This window comes from Hibiscus syriacus, unplaced genomic scaffold (genome assembly GCF_006381635.1).
Source record: "Hibiscus syriacus cultivar Baekdansim isolate YM2019G1 unplaced genomic scaffold, ASM638163v2 tig00112505_pilon, whole genome shotgun sequence".
Classification (NCBI taxonomy): domain Eukaryota; kingdom Viridiplantae; phylum Streptophyta; class Magnoliopsida; order Malvales; family Malvaceae; genus Hibiscus; species Hibiscus syriacus.
In genome coordinates this window covers 36,977-44,982 of record NW_024063350.1, presented here as the reverse complement: position 1 = coordinate 44,982, position 8,006 = coordinate 36,977, and the positions used below count along the sequence as shown (strand labels likewise).

The following is an 8,006-nucleotide window of genomic DNA, read 5'->3' as shown; positions in this document are numbered from 1 at the left end:
AATCGTCAGTCAACTAATGGTCAATGACTCCAGCTGACTATGCAAGCACATGTGGACATAGATGATGATGTGGCATGTCCACGTCACTAATATATACTGACGTGGAATTGACACATTAATTTTTTTTAATTAATTTTTGTGATGATAGAACCAAATAAAGTTAAAATCATGCTTTATTTCATCCCGTCATATTATCATCCCTGATTTAAACCAACATCAAAACATCAATTTAGAACCTGACTCATAATTTGAAGCTGTTTTATACAAGAAATTCTTAAAATAACAAACAAAAGATTTTCAATGGAAGTAAGTAATCAAATTATTTGGTTTAAATTAAATATTTTTCAATTAAAATTAACAACATTGTGAATTAAATATATAAAACAAATTGATTAAACAAACAAGATATCAAAATTAATATTAGGACATTTTCAAACTATCATCATTCATCGTATTTTCACTCTCCCTTGTAATTTCAAAAGCTGAATCACAATCACGCTTGATCGACCACCTCTTTGCCTTTCAATCCCAATCGAAATCGAGGGTCATCCATTTGGACGATCAATTTGTCTCCAAATTCTTAACGTTGCCGGAAACCCCACGCCCTTACTCTCTGATCATTTTCTTCGACACCATTCAACTCTGTGATAAATCCGACCTCAGCCTTCGCGATCTCAGCCAAGATTTCACCGTCGTTGCCTCTTCCTTCATCGCCAACCACAACTCGACCAGCCCCAAGCTCTTCTTCTGTGATATCGAGTTCAACGAATCCAAATCTTCTTTTAACCTCTTCAGAATCAATTCCCTTCCCAACCTCTACCTCATTGGCCCCGACACCAACAAACTGAAAGACGACTCGGAACGAATGCAGCAGGCAGATTTCACTCGATTCACTGAATCACTCATCGATTTCATCGAGTCTAAAACTAAACTCACCGTGGGTCCCATCCATCGTCCTCCCATCATTTCAAAAACTCAAACCGGCATCATCCTCCGGTTTTTACAGATCTGGTTCGTGCTCGCCGCTAGAAAGATATTCAGCGTCGAAATAGTGCTACACAATCCCATGATTTGGCTTTAGGGAGCCATTTTTGTTTATTTCTTCAGCGTTTCGGGGGTAATGCATACCATATTAAGGAGGATTCAGATGTTCTTGATGGACAGGGACGATCTAGACAAATTGATATTCTTCTACCGAGGAACATGAGTACAGCTTAGGTTTAGGGGGAAAATCGGTTTGAAGATGCCTATAAGATATTTGAAACGCGTGCTTCATTTTGTTTAATTAAATTGAACATTTATTATGAGTTAAATAAGATTTTGTTACACAAAATAACCAAGTAGTATGCTTGGCCTGGTGACAAGGGATATTTCATTTCATGTCTTTACCCTAGGTTTGAGTCCCCTTCCACGTACAAAGTAGCATTTTATTCATTCTTGCCAATATGCACCAATAGGAGATTGACATGTTTCTCTCTCTTATTGGTACAAAATTTTAATTGAAATTAAATTTTAAAAAAATTGATGTGACAATTCCACGTCAGCACGCCACATCATCATCTTTGTCCACATGTGCTTGCTTAGTCTGCTGGAGCCGTTGATCGTCAGTTGACTGACAGATTCCATCCAACGAGGGGACTTTTGAATCAGAATTAAACGTTGTGTGGTCAAATGTTCCAAAAAAACAATACGGGCAAATTTGCATATACTGTCAAACGTTAGGGTATTTGTTTTCATTATATCATATATATATATATATATTCGATGGCATAAATAAAAGAGTTTTCAACGATTTATAGAGACATTCGTTGCAAACTTTTAAGGTTCATTATGGAAAATTCTATCTATAATTTGATAAACCTTAAGTGTAGTTGTTTAGTGTTTTGTTGGGGTTCTTCAAACTAATGTGTAATTGCAACCATGTATTTACTGTAACAGATGTAAATTTTTATCAACATGTGAAGTTAACACGAGATAGTCTTTGGATAATTTGGGAGTTTAATTAGACCTTTGAGATATGTTGGCTTCATTTGTGTTAGAATTGAGCATAAATTGGTTAAGAAGGGGGATATTTATTAGGATTCTATAATGCCTTGGATTTTAGTTTAATGGTGTTGGGTTAACTCGAGTGGGTTATGAATTGGAAAAATTGGTATAATTAGATAATTATAATAGTGGTATATTCTAGCTTACCTTCTGGGGTAAGGTAGAGTTGCCTCAAAGTCCTCACAGTGTTTCTCCACTACTGATGGGCCAGAATCAAGTCATCATCACCTCAACTATAGATTCAACCATCTTATACCTCCTTAGTCTCTCTACCAAAGGCTTTAATGATAACCGTTAATACTAATCATACAACAAGTAAGCAACATAGTTTAGTTCTGGGTCACTTAGCATCACGGAAACCCACACATCATAGCTTATGACATACATATACACATTAGTAGGCATCATGATGTAGTCCGGGGTCATTTAGTATCACGAGGCTCATAACGCTCTAACCTACGATATAAGTAATTTGGGTAAGATCTGGGTCACGAAGCATTAACATCTTACGTCCAAATGGCCCTCATTGCCAAGTATCTAGGGTGAGATCTAGGTCATGAAGCATCAAAATCTAGAACCCATATATTCTTCTCCTTTAAAGTAATCGGGACATTTCTGAGTAACAAAGCATCAGAACAACATCCAACTAGCATTTAAAGTACTATCCCACTAATTTGGATATATCCAATTTTTTCTCAAATAACTGGACGATCTTCACACACACACACATAATTAACTCAGGTGTCCTCATCGTTTCTTGAGCATAAAAAGAGGCATAAATCTTACCTCGTAAGGTTCTTATGGTTTTCACACATAGAACCTTATTGTCTTATTTTTATTATCATGCACTTCTAAAAGGTAAACATCTTGACACACATCAAACAATGTCACACAAGGACAAACAAGGTCGTTGAGTTTCTCACTATCGTAACTTGACACAAATAGGTGAGAACATCCCCTCACTCGCCACTATTTTTCTTGTTCTCTTATCTAAATGTTATGCAAGGGTTTATAAGTATTTTACGTCTATTAGTTCAATAGATCATTGTATTCTGGTCATTTAACACCCAAGGGTGTTTTGGTTATTTTCACCTTTAAATGTGTCTTTAGCGTTTTATGCTCGTACAACAATTATTTTTATCGCTACCTGCTTGGTATATTATTTTTTAGCTCAATACACAACTTGGGGTTAATTATTTGCTAGTGACTCTCTAGTCGCTCTAATCATAGTTTCTCTCAATTCACACTTAAAACTTGATGAATTACTTTCACGCCATCACTTTATCAATATTCACATGGTACATAATTTTTCTATAAAATTATTCATATACTACACCATCTCACTTGCAAGTATATCCTTCATAACGATCTGTCATTTATGATTGTTCGATATGCACCCTTTGGGGGTACTTTTGAAGTTTCTTACTCACTAGTACTTTTGAAGTTTTTTACTCACTAAGGGTATGTTTGTAATTTATACCACGTAGGGGGTGTTTGGATCATTTCACAATTTATGACCTTTTTCTAAGCTTAGTTGTACATGTTATAGCAATCTATAGACATTCGGATGCAATGATCGTAATTTTTTATTTTTTATTTTTTGCATTGAACAATATTGATACTCTAATAAGCAGTACAAGTACTACAACAGTATTACTACAAGTATCGATACTACAAGAACACTATTGATATTGGTATCGATAATACAAGAACATTATTGATACTAATATTGATACTACAACCTATAAAACCCTAAATAAGGCTCAAGAATCACTCAAAACCCTTCTAAAAATTCTAGTTTAACCCTAAATCAACAAATAAAGCTTAAGAGAGTCTTATAGGGTCATTTAACACCAGAAAAACACAATCTTTACAACAATAACATTATCTAAGGCATAAATCAAGTAAAAACCTAATGTACTTAAACATCTAATGTAATACCCCAAATTTCAGGTTAGGAGTTTCGAGTTTATTCGAATTGACATTAGGATGATTTTTCCTAGTTTTTGAAGACTTGATCCAAGTGGCTTCTAGTTTGGGCTTAGGATGAGCCAAAAGAGATAGAAAGGGTTTCTTTTAATATGACCCAAACGAGGAAGGACTAGAGGGTAATTAGACCATTTTTTGTAAGAAATGTTGAAACCCCTTAATTGTTGGTAATATCACGCCTGAATTTCCTTCTCTTTTTCACCCTAACATTTGTCTCTTTCTTTCCACTCTTTATCTTTCTTGTTCTTCCTCAAGAGCCAAAAAAAAGTTGAAAACTTTAAGGAACACAAGCATTCTTTGAGAACTCTAAGGTAAGAACCATATTCTACATCTTTCAAGCTTCCATTCAAGCCCCTATTTACAAGATTTGTTTTAGTTGTCCAAAAATAGGTATTAGTAGTGGTTTATGGAACCTTACGATCTATCTCATTTTGTGAGATTTTAGTTGTAAGAAAATGTTATTACCATCATCCTAAGACTCCAAAATGGGTTAACAACTCATTTTCATTGTTTTGATAAGTGAAAGAGCAAGGGAAAGCTCTAAGGCAAGGGGCAAGGAGAAACTAGTCTTTGGGTGAGTTTAGGACATTTTTCGATAGCTAAGCATCAATGTAACAAGTTTATAACTTACCCATAACATATGTAGATCATTAAATGTGCATAAATGGTTAGTTTAGCTCATAAAGCATGCAAGAGTAAATCCATGGTAAATTCTATGATTGATGTTTGTAAAAATGAAAGATGGCTCCTTTTAACCTCTAAGACCTCAAATAAAACTCTAATAACATTTGCTAGCCTTAGGGGAGTGAATCGGTGAATTAAAGATGCAATTTCGTGCCAAAAACAAGGCACTTCATGTCACAAATATCAGTACTAGAAGAATAGTATCGATATTATTCTTCAAGTAGTGTAAAACAAAGACATTTTGTAAAGGTGGTATCGATAGTCTTGGTCTGATTTCGATACTCAAGGGGTAGTATCGATATTAGTGGTAAGTTAAGGATTTTAGTAGCCATTTTTCGTACCGATACTCATGGGATTATCGATACCAAGTGTAGAGTATCAATACTGAGGTATTTTTCAAAACATCAAAGTCATTTTTGGTATCGATACTCGGGTAGTATTGGTACCCACCTATAGAAGTATCGATACTCACATAAGAGTATCGATACTAAAGGTTTGTACCAAACATCAAAGCTATTTTTGGTATCAATACTCACTCGATATTGTTGGTACAGTATCGATACCATCGTCATATTGTAGGAAGTTTAGTTCTTTTGGTTTGGGTGTTTTGAGGTCGTATAAGCTTTAAGTACTCAATTCAATTAAAATAATCAAGTTAACTAAAATGACACCTAGAAATCAAGCAAGTTAGGATGACATGAGATTGGCCTTTGTTTGGCGCTTGGGAAATGGTCAGGACACCCGAGTTACTCTAGTATTATGAAGATCGTTCTTTTTGTGAAATATTCTGATATTGTTGACCAAGTACGCATCATATACACGTAAAATTATGGATCATACCCAATACATGGGAGCCTATATGTGGGTTCAGGATGTGAGCTTTCGATGCACGTAAAATTTCAGTCCTCACCCGAAAACTCTCGTGTGGGCGAGATAAGCGAGGGAGATAAGTTCTGATGCATGTAAAATTTTGGTTTTTACCCCGAGACTATTCCATCTCAAGATTGGCTAGTGTGTAGTTCGAGATGCACGTAAAATTCCTCCAACCACATTGTTAGTCCTATATCATGTTTGTTGATGTGCTTTTGCATACCCATGACTTTACGCAACGACATGTTCATGTAATGAATGCATGTACTATTACATAGTTATTATCATGGCACTGAGCTTGTGAGCTCACATATGGATTGTGTTTCCGTGCATAGGTCAATAGAGGATTAATTATGAGCCTATCATACAAATACATTCCAGATCAGTCGTTTTAGAATATGTCTTGAGTCAGTTAGAGGGCATATATTTTATGTGAACCTTGTATTTATTCAAGTTATAACTCTATTTTGGTTTAAACTCAGTGAATGTATTGGTATTGTTTGGTAGACTCTTGTATTTTATAAACTTTGATTATGATTTTGTTTCATGATATGATGAACGATTATTGATGTTTTACAAACATTTTGAAAGATAATTTTGGGTTAGCCATCTTGGTGGTTCGTGTAATGCCTTAACCGTACGATCTTTGAGTCGAACTGGATTAGGGTGTTACATCTCAATCTCAACAAAGCATCATGATTATGAAAAACATAATACCATGAAGGATTAGAAATAAACTACCTTAGATAAGGAATCTGAAATGAAGTTAATTTCTTCAACTACACTTGTTTTCTCATATATATTTGAACTTGAGCACTCTATACCCACTTTCACTAGACACCAAGAAAATCAAGGCTCTCAGTCCTTAAACGATGTTGCTGGAAGACTTAAAGGATGATTTAAAGCTAGATGGACATGAAAGAAGTCCTTACCACCACCATCCTTAATTTATGAATCTTGAAGAATAAGATGAAAGAAAAAAATGAGGAAGAAATGAATAGAAGAAAATGTTCAAAGTTCTCAACTTTCCCCCAAAACTCACACCTAAAGCATCCGAAAAAACCCCCAAAAATATCATCCTTGTTTGTAATATCCAAATTTTGGTTAGTGACTAAAATAGAAGTTTTTAAAATTTGGTGGCTAAAGTATATATTTTGTAAAAGTTTAGGGACTAAAAATATAATTTTTAAAATTTATATATTTTAGCCCGTAAATGAATACTTTGTCCTAAAACAAGAATTTTGGTGGGAATCAGAATTTTGGTACAGGTTTTTTATTAAAAATTATAAAGCGATAAATTCGGTATAGAAATTGGATAATCATATCGAATTGAAATTTCACAAAAATTTTAAGGAGGCTAGATAAAGGTTGGAAATATTAGTACCATATTTTAGATCAGAGAAATGTAGCATGGATCAGTGGAATTGAGGTCATTTTTTCATAATCGGCCCAAAAGTGAGAAATTTAGTGACTAAAATGTAATTTTTGAAACTTTTATGGGCAAAGTAGAAACTAAAAGCCAAATTGGTTCATCTTTGACTATAGAATATGTTATTTAAAAATATTGCAACGGCTTATGATAATTATCAAGATTCGCTAATGGCAATTTTGGGATTTCTCATTAATTGAATTTTAAATTCAATTAAATTATTTTTAAGCCATGTGTTAAAGATAATTATTGTAGATTAATCAAGAATTTAATCATCTTCATCCCCTAGGGCCAAAACTCTATAGCTCTCCAATGTAAGATTTTCTTTTATTTTTAAAGCTACATGATTGATATTTGGATTAAGCTATTAGATAGAGAATTAATCTACATGAAATTTTCTATCATTTGGTATAAAAATTACATGGTGAACATGCTTATATGATGCGATTGGTTCCTGATCTTTATAAAGCTTAGACTTTAGCTACCAAACTTTCAAGACTTATGTTTTAGTCATTGACCAAAATTTAGGGTATTACATTGTCTTTAAAAATAGGATAATTATTCTTTTGGTCCCTTATACTTTGATCCCAAACCAAAAAAACCCTTTTATAATCTTTTGGGCTCAATCTAGCCCAAACTTGGCCTATTACTTCTTACTAGACTATTGAGTTTATCAAAGACCCACTCGGGTCAACCTGAAACTACTAACCCATAATTTAGGGTGCTACATGTATAATTAGATAATTGAAATGGTTGGGTCAAGTTTGAGCTTAATTGGTTAGGAATTGAGCTCAAGTGTCCATAAAAAGGATTTTTGAATTGTATTCAAAATAGAAAGGACTAAGGACGTAATTAACTCAAAAAAATTTAAAAGTTGAATTTCATTTATTTTGGGTGATGTAATCATGTATATGTGGGAGAGAAAGCTAAAAACTTTCATCTCATTTTCCTCTAGGCTTTGTATTCTTCCTCCTTCCATCTTCTTCTG

At 34.0% G+C, this 8,006-nt stretch overlaps 1 pseudogene; it reads left to right on the top strand.

The window, feature by feature from the left end:
- Window positions 1-300: 300 nt before the first annotated feature.
- Window positions 301-1,285, top strand: LOC120181007 (annotated as a pseudogene).
- The last annotated feature ends 6,721 nt before the right edge of the window (window positions 1,286-8,006 follow it).